Source organism: Pelophylax lessonae, assembly GCF_965119305.1.
Source record: "Pelophylax lessonae genome assembly, chromosome: 2".
NCBI lineage: Eukaryota > Metazoa > Chordata > Amphibia > Anura > Ranidae > Pelophylax > Pelophylax lessonae.
Genome location: NC_138769.1, coordinates 316,044,236 through 316,066,576, shown reverse-complemented (window position 1 = coordinate 316,066,576; position 22,341 = coordinate 316,044,236).

Here is a 22,341-nt window from a genome sequence, read left to right as displayed (position 1 = left end):
GGTCTCCATGCCCTTCCAGAGTGCCGGGGTGCTGATCTCCATGCCTTTCCAGAGTGCCGGTCTCCATGCCCTTGCAGAGTGCCGGGGTGCCGGTCTCCATGCCCTTGCAGAGTGCCGGGGGGGGGGGGCGGTCTCCATGCCCTTGCAGAGTGCCGGTCTCCATGCCCTTGCAGAGTGCCGGGGTGCCGGTCTCCATGCCCTTGCAGAGTGCCGGGGTGCCGGTCTCCATGCCCTTGCAGAGTGCCGGGGTGCCGGTCTCCATGCCCTTGCAGAGTGCCGGGGTGCCGGTCTCCATGCCCTTGCAGAGTGCCGGGGTGCCGGTCTCCATGCCCTTGCAGAGTGCCTGGGTCCTGGTCTCCATGCCCTTGCAGAGTGCCGGTCTCCATGCCCTTGCAGAGTGCCGGTCTCCATGCCCTTGCAGAGTGCCGGTCTCCATGCCCTTGCAGAGTGCCGGTCTCCATGCCCTTGCAGAGTGCCGGTCTCCATGCCCTTGCAGAGTGCCGGTCTCCATGCCCTTGCAGAGTGCCGGTCTCCATGCCCTTGCAGAGTGCCCGGGTGCCGGTCTCCATGCCCTTGCAGAGTGCCGGGGTGCCGGTCTCCATGCCCTTGCAGAGTGCCGGGGTGCCGGTTCTCATGCCCTTGCAGAGTGCCGGGGTGCCGGTCTCAATGCCCTTGCAGAGTGCCGGGGTGCCGGTCTCCATGCCCTTGCAGAGTGCCGGGGTGCCGGTCTCCATGCCCTTGCAGAGTGCCGGGGTGCCGGTCTCCATGCCCCTGCAGAGTGCCGGGGTGCCGTTCTCCATGCCCCTGCAGAGTGCCGGGGTGCCGTTCTCCATGCCCCTGCAGAGTGCCGGGGTGCCGTTCTCCATGCCCCTGCAGAGTGCCGGGGTGCCGTTCTCCATGCCCCTGCAGAGTGCCGGGGTGCCGGTCTCCATGCCCCTGCAGAGTGCCGGGGTGCCGGTCTCCATGCCCCTGCAGAGCTCCCGGGGTGCCGGTCTCCATGCCCCTGCAGAGTGCCGGGGTGCCGGTCTCCATGCCCCTGCAGAGTGCCGGGGTGCCGGTCTCCATGCCCCTGCAGAGTGCCGGGGTGCCGGTCTCCATGCCCCTGCAGAGTGCCGGGGTGCCGGACTCCATGCCCCTGCAGAGTGCCGGGGTGCCGGTCTCCATGCCCCTGCAGAGTGCCGGGGTGCCGGTCTCCATGCCCCTGCAGAGTGCCGGGGTGCCGGTCTCCATGCCCCTGCAGAGTGCCGGGGTGCCGGTCTCCATGCCCCTGCAGAGTGCCGGGGTGCCGGTCTCCATGCCCCTGCAGAGTGCCAGGGTGCCGGTCTCCATGCCCTTCCAAAGTTCCGGGGTGCCGATCTCCATGCCTTTCCAGAGTGCCGGTCTCCATGCCCTTGCAGAGTGCCGGGGTGCCGGTCTCCATGCCCTTGCAGAGTGCCGGGGTGCCGGTCTCCATGCCCTTGCAGAGTGCCGGGGTGCCGGTCTCCATGCCCTTGCAGAGTGCCGGGGTGCCTGTCTCCATGCCCTTGCAGAGTGCCGGGGTGCCGGTCTCCATGCCCTTGCAGAGTGCCGGTCTCCATGCCCTTGCAGAGTGCCGGTCTCCATGCCCTTGCAGAGTGCCGGTCTCCATGCCCTTGCAGAGTGCCGGTCTCCATGCCCTTGCAGAGTGCCGGTCTCCATGCCCTTGCAGAGTGCCGGTCTCCATGCCCTTGCAGAGTGCCGGTCTCCATGCCCTTGCAGAGTGCCGGGGTGCCGGTCTCCATGCCCTTGCAGAGTGCCGGGGTGCCGGTCTCCATGCCCTTGCAGAGTGCCGGGGTGCCGGTCTCCATGCCCTTGCAGAGTGCCCGTTTGCCGGTCTCCATGCCCCTGCAGAGTGCCGGGGTGCCGTTCTCCATGCCCCTGCAGAGTGCCGGGGTGCCGTTCTCCATGCCCCTGCAGAGTGCCGGGGTGCCGGTCTCCATGCCCCTGCGGAGTTCCGGGGTGCCGGTCTCCATGCCCTTCCAAAGTTCCGGGGTGCCGGTCTCCATGCCCTTCCAGAGTGCCGGGGTGCCGATCTCCATGCCTTTCCAGAGTGCCGGTCTCCATGCCCTTGCAGAGTGCCGGGGTGCCGGTCTCCATGCCCTTGCAGAGTGCCGTGGTGCCGGTCTCCATGCCCTTGCAGAGTGCCGGTCTCCATGCCCTTGCAGAGTGCCGGTCTCCATGCCCTTGCAGAGTGCCGGGGTGCCGGTCTCCATGCCCTTGCAGAGTGCCGGGGTCCTGGTCTCCATGCCCTTGCAGAGTGCCGGGGTCCTGGTCTCCATGCCCTTGCAGAGTGCCGGGGTGCCGGTCTCCATGCCCTTGCAGAGTGCCGGGGTGCCGGTCTCCATGCCCTTGCAGAGTGCCGGGGTGCCGGTCTCCATGCCCTTGCAGAGTGCCGGGGTGCCGGTCTCCATGCCCTTGCAGAGTGCCGGTCTCCATGCCCTTGCAGAGTGCCGGTCTCCATGCCCTTGCAGAGTGCCGGTCTCCATGCCCTTGCAGAGTGCCGGTCTCCATGCCCTTGCAGAGTGCCGGTCTCCATGCCCTTGCAGAGTGCCGGTCTCCATGCCCTTGCAGAGTGCCGGGGTGCCGGTTCTCATGCCCTTGCAGAGTGCCGGGGTGCCGGTTCTCATGCCCTTGCAGAGTGCCGGGGTGCCGGTCTCCATGCCCCTGCAGAGTGCCGGGGTGCCGGTCTCCATGCCCCTGCAGAGTGCCGGGGTGCCGGTCTCCATGCCCCTGCAGAGTGCCGGGGTGCCGGTCTCCATGCCCCTGCAGAGTGCCGGGGTGCCGGTCTCCATGCCCCTGCAGAGTGCCGGGGTGCCGGTCTCCATGCCCCTGCAGAGTGCCGGGGTGCCGGTCTCCATGCCCCTGCAGAGTGCCGGGGTGCCGGTCTCCATGCCCCTGCAGAGTGCCGGGGTGCCGGTCTCCATGCCCCTGCAGAGTGCCGGGGTGCCGGTCTCCATGCCCCTGCAGAGTGCCGGGGTGCCGGTCTCCATGCCCCTGCAGAGTGCCGGTCTCCATGCCCTTCCAGAGTGCCGGGGTGCCGATCTCCATGCCCTTCCAGAGTGCCGGTCTCCATGCCCTTGCAGAGTGCCGGGGGGGGCCGGTCTCCATGCCCTTGCAGAGTGCCGGGGGGGGGGGCCGGTCTCCATGCCCTTGCAGAGTGCCGGGGGGGGGGGCCGGTCTCCATGCCCTTGCAGAGTGCCGGGGTGCCGGTCTCCATGCCCTTGCAGAGTGCCGGGGTGCCGGTCTCCATGCCCTTGCAGAGTGACGGGGGGGGCCGGTCTCCATGCCCTTGCAGAGTGCCGGTCTCCATGCCCTTGCAGAGTGCCGGTCTCCATGCCCTTGCAGAGTGCCGGGGTGCCCGTTCTCATGCCCTTGCAGAGTGCCGGGGTGCCGGTCTCCATGCCCTTGCAGAGTGCCGGGGTGCCGGTCTCCATGCCCTTGCAGAGTGCCGGGGTGCCGGTCTCCATGCCCTTGCAGAGTGCCGGGGTGCCGGTCTCCATGCCCTTGCAGAGTGCCGGGGTGCCGGTGTGCCGGTCTCCATGCCCTTGCAGAGTGCCCGGGTGCCGGTCTCCATGCCCCTGCAGAGTGCCGGGGTGCCGGTCTCCATGCCCCTGCAGAGTGCCGGGGTGCCGGTCTCCATGCCCCTGCAGAGTGCCGGGGTGCCGGTCTCCATGCCCCTGCAGAGTGCCGGGGTGCCGTTCTCCATGCCCCTGCAGAGTGCCCGGGGTGCCGTTCTCCATGCCCCAGCAGAGTGCCCGGGGTGCCGTTCTCCATGCCCCTGCAGAGTGCCCGGGGTGCCGTTCTCCATGCCCCTGCAGAGTGCCCGGGGTGCCGTTCTCCATGCCCCTGCAGAGTGCCGGGGTGCCGGTCTCCATGCCCCTGCAGAGTGCCGGGGTGCCGGTCTCCATGCCCCTGCAGAGTGCCGGGGTGCCGGTCTCCATGCCCTTGCGGGGTGCCGGTCTCCATGCCCTTGCGGGGTGCCGGTCTCCATGCCCTTGCGGGGTGCCGGTCTCCATGCCCTTGCGGGGTGCCGGTCTCCATGCCCTTGCGGAGTGCCGGGGTGCCGGTCTGCCAGTCTCCATGCCCTTGCGGGGTGCCGGTCTCCATGCCCTTGCGGGGTGCCGGTCTCCATGCCCTTGCGGGGTGCCGGTCTCCATGCCCTTGCGGGGTGCCGGTCTCCATGCCCTTGCGGGGTGCCGGTCTCCATGCCCTTGCAGAGTGCCGGGGTGCCGGTCTGCCAGTCTCCATGCCCTTGCGGGGTGCCGGTCTCCATGCCCTTGCGGGGTGCCGGTCTCCATGCCCTTGCGGGGTGCCGGTCTCCATGCCCTTGCAGAGTGCCGGGGTGCCGGTCTCCATGCCCTTGCAGAGTGCCGGGGTGCCGATCTCCATGCCCTTGCAGAGTGCCGGGGTGCCGGTCTGCCAGTCTCCATGCCCTTGCAGAGTGCCGGGGTGCCGGTCTCCATGCCCTTGCAGAGTGCCGGGGTGCCGGTCTCCATGCCCTTGCAGAGTGCCGGGGTGCCGGTCTCCATGCCCTTGCAGAGTGCCGGGGTGCCGGTCTCCATGCCCTTGCAGAGTGCCGGTCTCCATGCCCTTGCAGAGTGCCGGTCTCCATGCCCTTGCAGAGTGCCGGTTCTCCATGCCCTTGCAGAGTGCCGGTTCTCCATGCCCTTGCAGAGTGCCGGGGTGCCGGTTCTCCATGCCCCTGCAGAGTGCCGGGGTGCCGGTTCTCCATGCCCCTGCAGAGTGCGGGGGTGCCGGTTCTCCATGCCCCTGCAGAGTGCCGGGGTGCCGGTTCTCCATGCCCCTGCAGAGTGCCGGGGTGCCGGTTCTCCATGCCCTTGCAGAGTGCCGGTCTCCATGCCCTTGCAGAGTGCCGGTCTCCATGCCCTTGCAGAGTGCCGGGGTGCCGGTCTCCATGCCCTTGCAGAGTGCCGGGGTGCCGATCTCCATGCCCTTGCAGGGTGCCGGTCTGCCAGTCTCCATGCCCTTGCAGAGTGCCGGGGTGCCGGTCTCCATGCCCTTGCAGAGTGCCGGTGTGCCGGTGTCCATGCCCTTGCAGAGTGCCGGGGTGCCGGTGTCCATGCCCTTGCAGAGTGCCGGTGTCCATGCCCTTGCAGAGTGCCGGTGTCCATGCCCTTGCAGAGTGCCGGTGTCCATGCCCTTGCAGAGTGCCGGTGTCCATGCCCTTGCAGAGTGCCGGTGTCCATGCCCTTGCAGAGTGCCGGTGTCCATGCCCCTGCAGAGTGCCGGGCTGCCGGTTCTCCATGCCCCTGCAGAGTGCCGGGGTGCCGGTTCTCCATGCCCCTGCAGAGTGCCGGGGTGCCGGTTCTCCATGCCCCTGCAGAGTGCCGGGATGCCGGTTCTCCACGCCCCTGCAGAGTGCCGGGATGCCGGTTCTCCACGCCCCTGCAGAGTGCCGGGATGCCGGTTCTCCACGCCCCTGCAGAGTGCCGGGATGCCGGTTCTCCACGCCCCTGCAGAGTGCCGGGGTGCCGGTTCTCCACGCCCCTGCAGAGTGCCGGGGTGCCGGTTCTCCACGCCCCTGCAGAGTGCCGGGGTGCCGGTTCTCCACGCCCCTGCAGAGTGCCGGGGTGGCGGTCTCCACGCCCCTGCAGAGTGCCGGGGTGGCGGTCTCCACGCCCCTGCAGAGTGTCGGGGTGGCGGTCTCCACGCCCTTGCAGAGTGCCCGGGGTGCCGTTCTCCACGCCCTTGCAGAGTGCCCGGGGTGCCGTTCTCCACGCCCTTGCAGAGTGCCCGGGGTGCCGTTCTCCACGCCCTTGCAGAGTGCCCGGGGTGCCGTTCTCCACGCCCTTGCAGAGTGCCCGGGGTGCCGTTCTCCACGCCCTTGCAGAGTGCCCGGGGTGCCGTTCTCCACGCCCTTGCAGAGTGCCCGGGGTGCCGTTCTCCACGCCCTTGCAGAGTGCCCGGGGTGCCGTTCTCCACGCCCTTGCAGAGTGCCCGGGGTGCCGTTCTCCACGCCCTTGCAGAGTGCCCGGGGTGCCGTTCTCCACGCCCTTGCAGAGTGCCCGGGGTGCCGTTCTCCACGCCCTTGCAGAGTGCCCGGGGTGCCGTTCTCCACGCCCTTGCAGAGTGCCCGGGGTGCCGTTCTCCACGCCCTTGCAGAGTGCCCGGGGTGCCGTTCTCCACGCCCTTGCAGAGTGCCCGGGGTGCCGTTCTCCACGCCCTTGCAGAGTGCCCGGGGTGCCGTTCTCCACGCCCTTGCAGAGTGCCCGGGGTGCCGTTCTCCACGCCCTTGCAGAGTGCCCGGGGTGCCGTTCTCCACGCCCTTGCAGAGTGCCGGTGTCCACGCCCTTGCAGAGTGCCGGTGTCCACGCCCTTGCAGAGTGCCGGTGTCCACGCCCTTGCAGAGTGCCGGGGTGCCGGTTCTCCATGCCCCTGCAGAGTGCCGGGGTGCCGGTTCTCCATGCCCCTGCAGAGTGCCGGGGTGCCGGTTCTCCACGCCCCTGCAGAGTGCCGGGGTGCCGGTTCTCCACGCCCCTGCAGAGTGCCGGGGTGCCGGTTCTCCACGCCCCTGCAGAGTGCCGGGGTGCCGGTTCTCCACGCCCCTGCAGAGTGCCGGGGTGCCGGTTCTCCACGCCCCTGCAGAGTGCCGGGGTGCCGGTTCTCCACGCCCCTGCAGAGTGCCGGGGTGCCGGTTCTCCACGCCCCTGCAGAGTGCCGGGGTGGCGGTCTCCACGCCCTTGCAGAGTGCCCGGGGTGCCGTTCTCCACGCCCTTGCAGAGTGCCCGGGGTGCCGTTCTCCACGCCCTTGCAGAGTGCCCGGGGTGCCGTTCTCCACGCCCTTGCAGAGTGCCCGGGGTGCCGTTCTCCACGCCCTTGCAGAGTGCCCGGGGTGCCGTTCTCCACGCCCTTGCAGAGTGCCCGGGGTGCCGTTCTCCACGCCCTTGCAGAGTGCCCGGGGTGCCGTTCTCCACGCCCTTGCAGAGTGCCCGGGGTGCCGTTCTCCACGCCCTTGCAGAGTGCCCGGGGTGCCGTTCTCCACGCCCTTGCAGAGTGCCCGGGGTGCCGGTCTCCACGCCCTTCCAGAGTGCCCGGGGTGCCGGTCTCCACGCCCTTCCAGAGTGCCCGGGGTGCCGGTCTCCATGCCCTTCCAGAGTGCCCGGGGTGCCGGTCTCCATGCCCTTCCAGAGTGCCCGGGGTGCCGGTCTCCATGCCCTTCCAGAGTGCCCGGGGTGCCGGTCTCCATGCCCTTCCAGAGTGCCCGGGGTGCCGGTCTCCATGCCCTTGCAGAGTGCCGGGGTGCCGGTCTCCATGCCCTTGCAGAGTGCCGGGGTGCCGGTCTCCATGCCCTTGCAGAGTGCCGGGGTGCCGGTCTCCATGCCCTTGCAGAGTGCCGGGGGGGCCGGTCTCCATGCCCTTGCAGAGTGCCGGTCTCCATGCCCCTGCAGAGTGCCGGGGTGTCGGTCTCCATGCCCCTGCAGAGTGCCGGGGTGCCGGTCTCCATGCCCCTGCAGAGTGCCGGGGTGCCGGTCTCCATGCCCTTGCAGAGTGCCGGGGTGCCGGTCTCCATGCCCTTGCAGAGTGCCGGGGTGCCGGTCTCCATGCCCTTGCAGAGTGCCGGGGTGCCGGTCTCCATGCCCTTGCAGAGTGCCGGGGTGCCGGTCTCCATGCCCTTGCAGAGTGCCGGGGTGCCGGTCTCCATGCCCCTGCAGAGTGCCGGGGTGCCGGTCTCCATGCCCCTGCAGAGTGCCGGGGTGCCGGTCTCCATGCCCCTGCAGAGTGCCGGGGTGCCGGTCTCCATGCCCCTGCAGAGTGCCGGGGTGCCGGTCTCCATGCCCCTGCAGAGTGCCGGGGTGCCGGTCTCCATGCCCCTGCAGAGTGCCGGGGTGCCGGTCTCCATGCCCCTGCAGAGTTCCCGGGGTGCCGGTCTCCATGCCCCTGCAGAGTGCCGGTCTCCATGCCCCTGAAGAGTGCCGGGGTGCCGGTCTCCATGCCCCTGCAGAGTGCCGGGGTGCCGGTCTCCATGCCCCTGCAGAGTGCCGGGGTGCCGGTCTCCATGCCCCTGCAGAGTGCCGGGGTGCCGGTCTCCATGCCCCTGCAGAGTGCCGGGGTGCCGGTCTCCATGCCCCTGCAGAGTGCCGGGGTGCCGGTCTCCATGCCCCTGCAGAGTGCCGGGGTGCCGGTCTCCATGCCCTTGAAGAGTGCCGGGGTGTCGGTCTCCATGCCCTTGCAGAGTGCCTGGGTGCCGGTCTCCATGCCCTTGCAGAGTGCCTGGGTGCCGGTCTCCATGCCCTTGCAGAGTGCCGGGGTGCCGGTCTCCATGCCCCTGCAGAGTGCCGGGGTGCCGGTCTCCATGCCCTTGCAGAGTGCCGGGGTGCCGGTCTCCATGCCCTTGCAGAGTGCCGGGGTGCCGGTCTCCATGCCCTTGCAGAGTGCCGGGGTGCCGGTCTCCATGCCCTTGCAGAGTGCCGGGGTGCCGGTCTCCATGCCCTTGCAGAGTGCCGGGGTGCCGGTCTCCATGCCCTTGCAGAGTGCCGGGGGGGGCCGGTCTCCATGCCCTTGCAGAGTGCCGGTCTCCATGCCCCTGCAGAGTGCCGGGGTGTCGGTCTCCATGCCCCTTCAGAGTGCCGGGGTGCCGGTCTCCATGCCCTTGCAGAGTGCCGGGGTGCCGGTCTCCATGCCCTTGCAGAGTGCCGGGGTGCCGGTCTCCATGCCCTTGCAGAGTGCCGGGGTGCCGGTCTCCATGCCCTTGCAGAGTGCCGGGGTGCCGGTCTCCATGCCCTTGCAGAGTGCCCGGGTACCGGTCTCCATGCCCTTGCAGAGTGCCCGGGTGCCGGTCTCCATGCCCCTGCAGAGTGCCCGGGTGCCGGTCTCCATGCCCCTGCAGAGTGCCGGGGTGCCGGTCTCCATGCCCCTGCAGAGTGCCGGGGTGCCGGTCTCCATGCCCCTGCAGAGTGCCGGGGTGCCGGTCTCCATGCCCCTGCAGAGTGCCGGGGTGCCGGTCTCCATGCCCCTGCAGAGTGCCGGGGTGCCGGTCTCCATGCCCCTGCAGAGTGCCGGGGTGCCGGTCTCCATGCCCCTGCAGAGTGCCGGGGTGCCGGTCTCCATGCCCCTGCAGAGTGCCGGGGTGCCGTTCTCCATGCCCCTGCAGAGTGCCGGGGTGCCGGTCTCCATGCCCCTGCAGAGTTCCCGGGGTGCCGGTCTCCATGCCCCTGCAGAGTGCCGGTCTCCATGCCCCTGCAGAGTGCCGGTCTCCATGCCCCTGCAGAGTGCCGGGGTGCCGGTCTCCATGCCCCTGCAGAGTGCCGGGGTGCCGGTCTCCATGCCCCTGCAGAGTGCCGGGGTGCCGGTCTCCATGCCCCTGCAGAGTGCCGGGGTGCCGGTCTCCATGCCCCTGCAGAGTGCCGGGGTGCCGGTCTCCATGCCCCTGCAGAGTGCCGGGGTGCCGGTCTCCATGCCCTTGCAGAGTGCCGGGGTGCCGGTCTCCATGCCCTTGCAGAGTGCCGGGGTGCCGGTCTCCATGCCCTTGCAGAGTGCCGGGGTGCCGGTCTCCATGCCCCTGCAGAGTGCCGGGTTGCCGGTCTCCATGCCCCTGCAGAGTGCCGGGGTGCCGGTCTCCATGCCCCTGCAGAGTGCCGGGGTGCCGGTCTCCATGCCCCTGCAGAGTGCCGGGGTGCCGGTCTCCATGCCCCTGCAGAGTGCCGGGGTGCCGGTCTCCATGCCCCTGCAGAGTGCCGGGGTGCCGGTCTCCATGCCCCTGCAGAGTGCCGGGGTGCCGGTCTCCATGCCCTTCCAAAGTTCCGGGGTGCCGATCTCCATGCTTTTCCAGAGTGCCGGTCTCCATGCCCTTGCAGAGTGCCGGGGTGCCGGTCTCCATGCCCTTGCAGAGTGCCGGGGTGCCGGTCTCCATGCCCTTGCAGAGTGCCGGGGTGCCGGTCTCCATGCCCTTGCAGAGTGCCGGGGTGCCGGTCTCCATGCCCTTGCAGAGTGCCGGGGTGCCGGTCTCCATGCCCTTGCAGAGTGCCGGGGTGCCGGTCTCCATGCCCTTGCAGAGTGCCGGTCTCCATGCCCTTGCAGAGTGCCGGTCTCCATGCCCTTGCAGAGTGCCGGTCTCCATGCCCTTGCAGAGTGCCGGTCTCCATGCCCTTGCAGAGTGCCGGGGTGCCGGTCTCCATGCCCTTGCAGAGTGCCGGGGTGCCGGTCTCCATGCCCTTGCAGAGTGCCGGGGTGCCGGTCTCCATGCCCTTGCAGAGTGCCGGGGTGCCGGTCTCCATGCCCTTGCAGAGTGCCGGGGTGCCGGTCTCCATGCCCTTGCAGAGTGCCGGGGTGCCGGTCTCCATGCCCTTGCAGAGTGCCGGGGTGCCGGTCTCCATGCCCTTGCAGAGTGCCGGGGTGCCGTTCTCCATGCCCCTGCAGAGTGCCGGGGTGCCGTTCTCCATGCCCCTGCAGAGTGCCGGGGTGCCGGTCTCCATGCCCTTCCAAAGTTCCGGGGTGCCGGTCTCCATGCCCTTCCAGAGTGCCGGGGTGCCGATCTCCATGCCTTTCCAGAGTGCCGGTCTCCATGCCCTTGCAGAGTGCCGGGGTGCCGGTCTCCATGCCCTTGCAGAGTGCCGGGGTGCCGGTCTCCATGCCCTTGCAGAGTGCCCGTTTGCCGGTCTCCATGCCCCTGCAGAGTGCCGGGGTGCCGTTCTCCATGCCCCTGCAGAGTGCCGGGGTGCCGTTCTCCATGCCCCTGCAGAGTGCCGGGGTGCCGTTCTCCATGCCCCTGCAGAGTGCCGGGGTGCCGGTCTCCATGCCCCTGCAGAGTTCCGGGGTGCCGGTCTCCATGCCCTTCCAAAGTTCCGGGGTGCCGGTCTCCATGCCCTTCCAGAGTGCCGGGGTGCCGATCTCCATGCCTTTCCAGAGTGCCGGTCTCCATGCCCTTGCAGAGTGCCGGGGTGCCGGTCTCCATGCCCTTGCAGAGTGCCGGGGTGCCGGTCTCCATGCCCTTGCAGAGTGCCGGGGTGCCGGTCTCCATGCCCTTGCAGAGTGCCGTGGTGCCGGTCTCCATGCCCTTGCAGAGTGCCGGTCTCCATGCCCTTGCAGAGTGCCGGGGTGCCGGTCTCCATGCCCTTGCAGAGTGCCGGTGTCCTGGTCTCCATGCCCTTGCAGAGTGCCGGGGTGCCGGTCTCCATGCCCTTGCAGAGTGCCGGTCTCCATGCCCTTGCAGAGTGCCGGTCTCCATGCCCTTGCAGAGTGCCGGTCTCTATGCCCTTGCAGAGTGCCGGTCTCTATGCCCTTGCAGAGTGCCGGTCTCCATGCCCTTGCAGAGTGCCGGTCTCCATGCCCTTGCAGAGTGCCGGTCTCCATGCCCTTGCAGAGTGCCGGGGTGCCGGTCTCCATGCCCTTGCAGAGTGCCGGGGTGCCGGTCTCCATGCCCCTGCAGAGTGCCGGTCTCCATGCCCTTCCAGAGTGCCGGGGTGCTGATCTCCATGCCTTTCCAGAGTGCCGGTCTCCATGCCCTTGCAGAGTGCCGGGGTGCCGGTCTCCATGCCCTTGCAGAGTGCCGGGGGGGGGGCGGTCTCCATGCCCTTGCAGAGTGCCGGTCTCCATGCCCTTGCAGAGTGCCGGGGTGCCGGTCTCCATGCCCTTGCAGAGTGCCGGGGTGCCGGTCTCCATGCCCTTGCAGAGTGCCGGGGTGCCGGTCTCCATGCCCTTGCAGAGTGCCGGGGTGCCGGTCTCCATGCCCTTGCAGAGTGCCTGGGTCCTGGTCTCCATGCCCTTGCAGAGTGCCGGTCTCCATGCCCTTGCAGAGTGCCGGTCTCCATGCCCTTGCAGAGTGCCGGTCTCCATGCCCTTGCAGAGTGCCGGTCTCCATGCCCTTGCAGAGTGCCGGTCTCCATGCCCTTGCAGAGTGCCGGTCTCCATGCCCTTGCAGAGTGCCGGGGTGCCGGTCTCCATGCCCTTGCAGAGTGCCGGGGTGCCGGTCTCCATGCCCTTGCAGAGTGCCGGGGTGCCGGTCTCCATGCCCTTGCAGAGTGCCGGGGTGCCGGTTCTCATGCCCTTGCAGAGTGCCGGGGTGCCGGTCTCCATGCCCTTGCAGAGTGCCGGGGTGCCGGTCTCCATGCCCTTGCAGAGTGCCGGGGTGCCGGTCTCCATGCCCTTGCAGAGTGCCGGGGTGCCGGTCTCCATGCCCTTGCAGAGTGCCGGTCTCCATGCCCCTGCAGAGTGCCGGGGTGCCGTTCTCCATGCCCCTGCAGAGTGCCGGGGTGCCGTTCTCCATGCCCCTGCAGAGTGCCGGGGTGCCGTTCTCCATGCCCCTGCAGAGTGCCGGGGTGCCGTTCTCCATGCCCCTGCAGAGTGCCGGGGTGCCGTTCTCCATGCCCCTGCAGAGTGCCGGGGTGCCGGTCTCCATGCCCCTGCAGAGTGCCGGGGTGCCGGTCTCCATGCCCCTGCAGAGCTCCCGGGGTGCCGGTCTCCATGCCCCTGCAGAGTGCCGGGGTGCCGGTCTCCATGCCCCTGCAGAGTGCCGGGGTGCCGGTCTCCATGCCCCTGCAGAGTGCCGGGGTGCCGGTCTCCATGCCCCTGCAGAGTGCCGGGGTGCCGGACTCCATGCCCCTGCAGAGTGCCGGGGTGCCGGTCTCCATGCCCCTGCAGAGTGCCGGGGTGCCGGTCTCCATGCCCCTGCAGAGTGCCGGGGTGCCGGTCTCCATGCCCCTGCAGAGTGCCGGGGTGCCGGTCTCCATGCCCCTGCAGAGTGCCGGGGTGCCGGTCTCCATGCCCCTGCAGAGTGCCGGGGTGCCGGTCTCCATGCCCCTGCAGAGTGCCGGGGTGCAGGTCTCCATGCCCTTCCAAAGTTCCGGGGTGCCGATCTCCATGCCTTTCCAGAGTGCCGGTCTCCATGCCCTTGCAGAGTGCCGGGGTGCCGGTCTCCATGCCCTTGCAGAGTGCCGGGGTGCCGGTCTCCATGCCCTTGCAGAGTGCCGGGGTGCCGGTCTCCATGCCCTTGCAGAGTGCCGGTCTCCATGCCCTTGCAGAGTGCCGGTCTCCATGCCCTTGCAGTGTGCCGGTCTCCATGCCCTTGCAGAGTGCCGGTCTCCATGCCCTTGCAGAGTGCCGGTCTCCATGCCCTTGCAGAGTGCCGGTCTCCATGCCCTTGCAGAGTGCCGGTCTCCATGCCCTTGCAGAGTGCCGGGGTGCCGGTCTCCATGCCCTTGCAGAGTGCCGGGGTGCCGGTCTCCATGCCCTTGCAGAGTGCCGGGGTGCCGGTCTCCATGCCCTTGCAGAGTGCCGGGGTGCCGGTCTCCATGCCCTTGCAGAGTGCCGGGGTGCCGGTCTCCATGCCCTTGCAGAGTGCCGGGGTGCCGGTCTCCATGCCCTTGCAGAGTGCCGGTCTCCATGCCCTTGCAGAGTGCCGGTCTCCATGCCCTTGCAGAGTGCCGGGGTGCCGGTCTCCATGCCCTTGCAGAGTGCCGGGTTGCCGGTCTCCATGCCCTTGCAGAGTGCCGGGGTGCCGGTCTCCATGCCCTTGCAGAGTGCCGGGGTGCCGGTCTCCATGCCCTTGCAGAGTGCCGGGGTGCCGGTCTCCATGCCCTTGCAGAGTGCCGGGGTGCCGGTCTCCATGCCCTTGCAGAGTGCCGGGGTGCCGGTCTCCATGCCCTTGCAGAGTGCCGGGGTGCCGGTCTCCATGCCCTTGCAGAGTGCCGGGGTGCCGTTCTCCATGCCCCTGCAGAGTGCCGGGGTGCCGGTCTCCATGCCCCTGCAGAGTGCCGGGGTGCCGGTCTCCATGCCCTTCCAAAGTTCCGGGGTGCCGGTCTCCATGCCCTTCCAGAGTGCCGGGGTGCCGATCTCCATGCCTTTCCAGAGTGCCGGTCTCCATGCCCTTGCAGAGTGCCGGGGTTCCGGTCTCCATGCCCTTGCAGAGTGCCGGGGTGCCGGTCTCCATGCCCTTGCAGAGTGCCCGTTTGCCGGTCTCCATGCCCCTGCAGAGTGCCGGGGTGCCGTTCTCCATGCCCCTGCAGAGTGCCGGGGTGCCGTTCTCCATGCCCCTGCAGAGTGCCGGGGTGCCGTTCTCCATGCCCCTGCAGAGTGCCGGGGTGCCGGTCTCCATGCCCCTGCAGAGTTCCGGGGTGCCGGTCTCCATGCCCTTCCAAAGTTCTGGGGTGCCGGTCTCCATGCCCTTCCAGAGTGCCGATCTCCATGCCTTTCCAGAGTGCCGGTCTCCATGCCCTTGCAGAGTGCCGGGGTGCCGGTCTCCATGCCCTTGCAGAGTGCCGGGGTGCCGGTCTCCATGCCCTTGCAGAGTGCCGGGGTGCCGGTCTCCATGCCCTTGCAGAGTGCCGGTCTCCATGCCCTTGCAGAGTGCCGGGGTGCCGGTCTCCATGCCCTTGCAGAGTGCCGGTGTCCTGGTCTCCATGCCCTTGCAGAGTGCCGGGGTGCCAGTCTCCATGCCCTTGCAGAGTGCCGGTCTCCATGCCCTTGCAGAGTGCCGGTCTCTATGCCCTTGCAGAGTGCCGGTCTCTATGCCCTTGCAGAGTGCCGGTCTCTATGCCCTTGCAGAGTGCCGGTCTCCATGCCCTTGCAGAGTGCCGGTCTCCATGCCCTTGCAGAGTGCCGGGGTGCCGGTCTCCATGCCCTTGCAGAGTGCCGGGGTGCCGGTCTCCATGCCCTTCCAGAGTGCCGGGGTGCTGATCTCCATGCCTTTCCAGAGTGCCGGTCTCCATGCCCTTGCAGAGTGCCGGGGTGCCGGTCTCCATGCCCTTGCAGAGTGCCGGGGGGGGGGGGGCGGTCTCCATGCCCTTGCAGAGTGCCGGTCTCCATGCCCTTGCAGAGTGCCGGGGTGCCGGTCTCCATGCCCTTGCAGAGTGCCGGGGTGCCGGTCTCCATGCCCTTGCAGAGTGCCGGGGTGCCGGTCTCCATGCCCTTGCAGAGTGCCGGGGTGCCGGTCTCCATGCCCTTGCAGAGTGCCGGGGTGCCGGTCTCCATGCCCTTGCAGAGTGCCGGGGTGCCGGTCTCCATGCCCTTGCAGAGTGCCGGTCTCCATGCCCTTGCAGAGTGCCGGTCTCCATGCCCTTGCAGAGTGCCGGTCTCCATGCCCTTGCAGAGTGCCGGTCTCCATGCCCTTGCAGAGTGCCCGGGTGCCGGTCTCCATGCCCTTGCAGAGTGCCGGGGTGCCGGTTCTCATGCCCTTGCAGAGTGCCGGGGTGCCGGTCTCAATGCCCTTGCAGAGTGCCGGGGTGCCGGTCTCCATGCCCTTGCAGAGTGCCGGGGTGCCGGTCTCCATGCCCTTGCAGAGTGCCGGGGTGCCGGTCTCCATGCCCCTGCAGAGTGCCGGGGTGCCGTTCTCCATGCCCCTGCAGAGTGCCGGGGTGCCGTTCTCCATGCCCCTGCAGAGTGCCGGGGTGCCGTTCTCCATGCCCCTGCAGAGTGCCGGGGTGCCGTTCTCCATGCCCCTGCAGAGTGCCGGGGTGCCGGTCTCCATGCCCCTGCAGAGTGCCGGGGTGCCGGTCTCCATGCCCCTGCAGAGCTCCCGGGGTGCCGGTCTCCATGCCCCTGCAGAGCTCCCGGGGTGCCGGTCTCCATGCCCCTGCAGAGTGCCGGGGTGCCGGTCTCCATGCCCCTGCAGAGCTGCCGGGGTGCCGGTCTCCATGCCCCTGCAGAGTGCCGGGGTGCCGGACTCCATGCCCCTGCAGAGTGCCGGGGTGCCGGTCTCCATGCCCCTGCAGAGTGCCGGGGTGCCGGTCTCCATGCCCCTGCAGAGTGCCGGGGTGCCGGTCTCCATGCCCCTGCAGAGTGCCGGGGTGCCGGTCTCCATGCCCCTGCAGAGTGCCGGGGTGCCGGTCTCCATGCCCCTGCAGAGTGCCGGGGTGCCGGTCTCCATGCCCTTCCAAAGTTCCGGGGTGCCGATCTCCATGCCTTTCCAGAGTGCCGGTCTCCATGCCCTTGCAGAGTGCCGGGGTGCCGGTCTCCATGCCCTTGCAGAGTGCCGGGGTGCCGGTCTCCATGCCCTTGCAGAGTGCCGGGGTGCCGGTCTCCATGCCCTTGCAGAGTGCCGGGGTGCCTGTCTCCATGCCCTTGCAGAGTGCCGGGGTGCCGGTCTCCATGCCCTTGCAGAGTGCCGGTCTCCATGCCCTTGCAGAGTGCCGGTCTCCATGCCCTTGCAGAGTGCCGGTCTCCATGCCCTTGCAGAGTGCCGGTCTCCATGCCCTTGCAGAGTGCCGGTCTCCATGCCCTTGCAGAGTGCCGGTCTCCATGCCCTTGCAGAGTGCCGGTCTCCATGCCCTTGCAGAGTGCCGGGGTGCCGGTCTCCATGCCCTTGCAGAGTGCCGGGGTGCCGGTCTCCATGCCCTTGCAGAGTGCCGGGGTGCCGGTCTCCATGCCCTTGCAGAGTGCCCGTTTGCCGGTCTCCATGCCCCTGCAGAGTGCCGGGGTGCCGTTCTCCATGCCCCTGCAGAGTGCCGGGGTGCCGTTCTCCATGCCCCTGCAGAGTGCCGGGGTGCCGGTCTCCATGCCCCTGCGGAGTTCCGGGGTGCCGGTCTCCATGCCCTTCCAAAGTTCCGGGGTGCCGGTCTCCATGCCCTTCCAGAGTGCCGGGGTGCCGATCTCCATGCCTTTCCAGAGTGCCGGTCTCCATGCCCTTGCAGAGTGCCGGGGTGCCGGTCTCCATGCCCTTGCAGAGTGCCGGGGTGCCGGTCTCCATGCCCTTGCAGAGTGCCGTGGTGCCGGTCTCCATGCCCTTGCAGAGTGCCGGTCTCCATGCCCTTGCAGAGTGCCGGTCTCCATGCCCTTGCAGAGTGCCGGGGTGCCGGTCTCCATGCCCTTGCAGAGTGCCGGGGTCCTGGTCTCCATGCCCTTGCAGAGTGCCGGGGTCCTGGTCTCCATGCCCTTGCAGAGTGCCGGGGTGCCGGTCTCCATGCCCTTGCAGAGTGCCGGGGTGCCGGTCTCCATGCCCTTGCAGAGTGCCGGGGTGCCGGTCTCCATGCCCTTGCAGAGTGCCGGTCTCCATGCCCTTGCAGAGTGCCGGTCTCCATGCCCTTGCAGAGTGCCGGTCTCCATGCCCTTGCAGAGTGCCGGTCTCCATGCCCTTGCAGAGTGCCGGTCTCCATGCCCTTGCAGAGTGCCGGTCTCCATGCCCTTGCAGAGTGCCGGTCTCCATGCCCTTGCAGAGTGCCGGTCTCCATGCCCTTGCAGAGTGCCGGTCTCCATGCCCTTGCAGAGTGCCGGTCTCCATGCCCTTGCAGAGTGCCGGTCTCCATGCCCTTGCAGAGTGCCGGTCTCCATGCCCTTGCAGAGTGCCGGTCTCCATGCCCTTGCAGAGTGCCGGGGTGCCGGTTCTCATGCCCTTGCAGAGTGCCGGGGTGCCGGTTCTCATGCCCTTGCAGAGTGCCGGGGTGCCGGTCTCCATGCCCCTGCAGAGTGCCGGGGTGCCGGTCTCCATGCCCTTGCAGAGTGCCGGGGTCCTGGTCTCCATGCCCTTGCAGAGTGCCGGGGTCCTGGTCTCCATGCCCTTGCAGAGTGCCGGGGTCCTGGTCTCCATGCCCTTGCAGAGTGCCGGGGTGCCGGTCTCCATGCCCTTGCAGAGTGCCGGGGTGCCGGTCTCCATGCCCTTGCAGAGTGCCGGGGTGCCGGTCTCCATGCCCTTGCAGAGTGCCGGTCTCCATGCCCTTGCAGAGTGCCGGTCTCCATGCCCTTGCAGAGTGCCGGTCTCCATGCCCTTGCAGAGTGCCGGTCTCCATGCCCTTGCAGAGTGCCGGTCTCCATGCCCTTGCAGAGTGCCGGTCTCCATGCCCTTGCAGAGTGCCGGTCTCCATGCCCTTGCAGAGTGCCGGTCTCCATGCCCTTGCAGAGTGCCGGTCTCCATGCCCTTGCAGAGTGCCGGTCTCCATGCCCTTGCAGAGTGCCGGGGTGCCGGTTCTCATGCCCTTGCAGAGTGCCGGGGTGCCGGTTCTCATGCCCTTGCAGAGTGCCGGGGTGCCGGTCTCCATGCCCCTGCAGAGTGCCGGGGTGCCGGTCTCCATGCCCCTGCAGAGTGCCGGGGTGCCGGTCTCCATGCCCCTGCAGAGTGCCGGGGTGCCGGTCTCCATGCCCCTGCAGAGTGCCGGGGTGCCGGTCTCCATGCCCCTGCAGAGTGCCGGGGTGCCGGTCTCCATGCCCCTGCAGAGTGCCGGGGTGCCGGTCTCCATGCCCCTGCAGAGTGCCGGGGTGCCGGTCTCCATGCCCCTGCAGAGTGCCGGGGTGCCGGTCTCCATGCCCCTGCAGAGTGCCGGGGTGCCGGTCTCCATGCCCCTGCAGAGTGCCGGGGTGCCGGTCTCCATGCCCCTGCAGAGTGCCGGGGTGCCGGTCTCCATGCCCCTGCAGAGTGCCGGGGTGCCGGTCTCCATGCCCCTGCAGAGTGCCGGGGTGCCGGTCTCCATGCCCCTGCAGAGTGCCGGGGTGCCGATCTCCATGCCCTTCCAGAGTGCCGGTCTCCATGCCCTTGCAGAGTGCCGGGGGGGGCCGGTCTCCATGCCCTTGCAGAGTGCCGGGGGGGGGGGCCGGTCTCCATGCCCTTGCAGAGTGCCGGGGGGGGGCCGGTCTCCATGCCCTTGCAGAGTGCCGGGGTGCCGGTCTCCATGCCCTTGCAGAGTGCCGGGGTGCCGGTCTCCATGCCCTTGCAGAGTGACGGGGGGGGCCGGTCTCCATGCCCTTGCAGAGTGCCGGTCTCCATGCCCTTGCAGAGTGCCGGTCTCCATGCCCTTGCAGAGTGCCGGGGTGCCCGTTCTCATGCCCTTGCAGAGTGCCGGGGTGCCGGTCTCCATGCCCTTGCAGAGTGCCGGGGTGCCGGTCTCCATGCCCTTGCAGAGTGCCGGGGTGCCGGTCTCCATGCCCTTGCAGAGTGCCGGGGTGCCGGTCTCCATGCCCTTGCAGAGTGCCGGGGTGCCGGTCTCCATGCCCTTGCAGAGTGCCGGGGTGCCGGTGTGCCGGTCTCCATGCCCTTGCAGAGTGCCCGGGTGCCGGTCTCCATGCCCCTGCAGAGTGCCGGGGTGCCGGTCTCCATGCCCCTGCAGAGTGCCGGGGTGCCGGTCTCCATGCCCCTGCAGAGTGCCGGGGTGCCGGTCTCCATGCCCCTGCAGAGTGCCGGGGTGCCGTTCTCCATGCCCCTGCAGAGTGCCCGGGGTGCCGTTCTCCATGCCCCAGCAGAGTGCCCGGGGTGCCGTTCTCCATGCCCCTGCAGAGTGCCCGGGGTGCCGTTCTCCATGCCCCTGCAGAGTGCCCGGGGTGCCGTTCTCCATGCCCCTGCAGAGTGCCGGGGTGCCGGTCTCCATGCCCCTGCAGAGTGCCGGGGTGCCGGTCTCCATGCCCCTGCAGAGTGCCGGGGTGCCGGTCTCCATGCCCTTGCGGGGTGCCGGTCTCCATGCCCTTGCGGGGTGCCGGTCTCCATGCGCTTGCGGGGTGCCGGTCTCCATGCCCTTGCGGGGTGCCGGTCTCCATGCCCTTGCGGAGTGCCGGGGTGCCGGTCTGCCAGTCTCCATGCCCTTGCGGGGTGCCGGTCTCCATGCCCTTGCGGGGTGCCGGTCTCCATGCCCTTGCGGGGTGCCGGTCTCCATGCCCTTGCGGGGTGCCGGTCTCCATGCCCTTGCGGGGTGCCGGTCTCCATGCCCTTGCAGAGTGCCGGGGTGCCGGTCTGCCAGTCTCCATGCCCTTGCGGGGTGCCGGTCTCCATGCCCTTGCGGGGTGCCGGTCTCCATGCCCTTGCGGGGTGCCGGTCTCCATGCCCTTGCAGAGTGCCGGGGTGCCGGTCTCCATGCCCTTGCAGAGTGCCGGGGTGCCGATCTCCATGCCCTTGCAGAGTGCCGGGGTGCCGGTCTGCCAGTCTCCATGCCCTTGCAGAGTGCCGGGGTGCCGGTCTCCATGCCCTTGCAGAGTGCCGGGGTGCCGGTCTCCATGCCCTTGCAGAGTGCCGGGGTGCCGGTCTCCATGCCCTTGCAGAGTGCCGGTCTCCATGCCCTTGCAGAGTGCCGGTTCTCCATGCCCTTGCAGAGTGCCGGTTCTCCATGCCCTTGCAGAGTGCCGGGGTGCCGGTTCTCCATGCCCCTGCAGAGTGCCGGGGTGCCGGTTCTCCATGCCCCTGCAGAGTGCCGGGGTGCCGGTTCTCCATGCCCCTGCAGAGTGCGGGGGTGCCGGTTCTCCATGCCCCTGCAGAGTGCCGGGGTGCCGGTTCTCCATGCCCCTGCAGAGTGCCGGTCTCCATGCCCTTGCAGAGTGCCGGTCTCCATGCCCTTGCAGAGTGCCGGGGTGCCGGTCTCCATGCCCTTGCAGAGTGCCGGGGTGCCGATCTCCATGCCCTTGCAGGGTGCCGGTCTGCCAGTCTCCATGCCCTTGCAGAGTGCCGGGGTGCCGGTCTCCATGCCCTTGCAGAGTGCCGGTGTGCCGGTGTCCATGCCCTTGCAGAGTGCCGGGGTGCCGGTGTCCATGCCCTTGCAGAGTGCCGGTGTCCATGCCCTTGCAGAGTGCCGGTGTCCATGCCCTTGCAGAGTGCCGGTGTCCATGCCCTTGCAGAGTGCCGGTGTCCATGCCCTTGCAGAGTGCCGGTGTCCATGCCCTTGCAGAGTGCCGGTGTCCATGCCCCTGCAGAGTGCCGGGGTGCCGGTTCTCCATGCCCCTGCAGAGTGCCGGGGTGCCGGTTCTCCATGCCCCTGCAGAGTGCCGGGGTGCCGGTTCTCCATGCCCCTGCAGAGTGCCGGGGTGCCGGTTCTCCATGCCCCTGCAGAGTGCCGGGATGCCGGTTCTCCACGCCCCTGCAGAGTGCCGGGATGCCGGTTCTCCACGCCCCTGCAGAGTGCCGGGATGCCGGTTCTCCACGCCCCTGCAGAGTGCCGGGATGCCGGTTCTCCACGCCCCTGCAGAGTGCCGGGGTGCCGGTTCTCCACGCCCCTGCAGAGTGCCGGGGTGCCGGTTCTCCACGCCCCTGCAGAGTGCCGGGGTGCCGGTTCTCCACGCCCCTGCAGAGTGCCGGGGTGGCGGTCTCCACGCCCCTGCAGAGTGTCGGGGTGGCGGTCTCCACGCCCTTGCAGAGTGCCCGGGGTGCCGTTCTCCACGCCCTTGCAGAGTGCCCGGGGTGCCGTTCTCCACGCCCTTGCAGAGTGCCCGGGGTGCCGTTCTCCACGCCCTTGCAGAGTGCCCGGGGTGCCGTTCTCCACGCCCTTGCAGAGTGCCCGGGGTGCCGTTCTCCACGCCCTTGCAGAGTGCCCGGGGTGCCGTTCTCCACGCCCTTGCAGAGTGCCCGGGGTGCCGTTCTCCACGCCCTTGCAGAGTGCCCGGGGTGCCGTTCTCCACGCCCTTGCAGAGTGCCCGGGGTGCCGTTCTCCACGCCCTTGCAGAGTGCCCGGGGTGCCGTTCTCCACGCCCTTGCAGAGTGCCCGGGGTGCCGTTCTCCACGCCCTTGCAGAGTGCCCGGGGTGCCGTTCTCCACGCCCTTGCAGAGTGCCCGGGGTGCCGTTCTCCACGCCCTTGCAGAGTGCCCGGGGTGCCGTTCTCCACGCCCTTGCAGAGTGCCCGGGGTGCCGTTCTCCACGCCCTTGCAGAGTGCCCGGGGTGCCGTTCTCCACGCCCTTGCAGAGTGCCGGTGTCCACGCCCTTGCAGAGTGCCGGTGTCCACGCCCTTGCAGAGTGCCGGGGTGCCGGTTCTCCATGCCCCTGCAGAGTGCCGGGGTGCCGGTTCTCCATGCCCCTGCAGAGTGCCGGGGTGCCGGTTCTCCATGCCCCTGCAGAGTGCCGGGGTGCCGGTTCTCCACGCCCCTGCAGAGTGCCGGGGTGCCGGTTCTCCACGCCCCTGCAGAGTGCCGGGGTGCCGGTTCTCCACGCCCCTGCAGAGTGCCGGGGTGCCGGTTCTCCACGCCCCTGCAGAGTGCCGGGGTGCCGGTTCTCCACGCCCCTGCAGAGTGCCGGGGTGGCGGTCTCCACGCCCTTGCAGAGTGCCCGGGGTGCCGTTCTCCACGCCCTTGCAGAGTGCCCGGGGTGCCGTTCTCCACGCCCTTGCAGAGTGCCCGGGGTGCCGTTCTCCACGCCCTTGCAGAGTGCCCGGGGTGCCGTTCTCCACGCCCTTGCAGAGTGCCCGGGGTGCCGTTCTCCACGCCCTTGCAGAGTGCCCGGGGTGCCGTTCTCCACGCCCTTGCAGAGTGCCCGGGGTGCCGTTCTCCACGCCCTTGCAGAGTGCCCGGGGTGCCGTTCTCCACGCCCTTGCAGAGTGCCCGGGGTGCCGTTCTCCACGCCCTTGCAGAGTGCCCGGGGTGCCGTTCTCCACGCCCTTGCAGAGTGCCCGGGGTGCCGTTCTCCACGCCCTTGCAGAGTGCCCGGGGTGCCGTTCTCCACGCCCTTGCAGAGTGCCCGGGGTGCCGTTCTCCA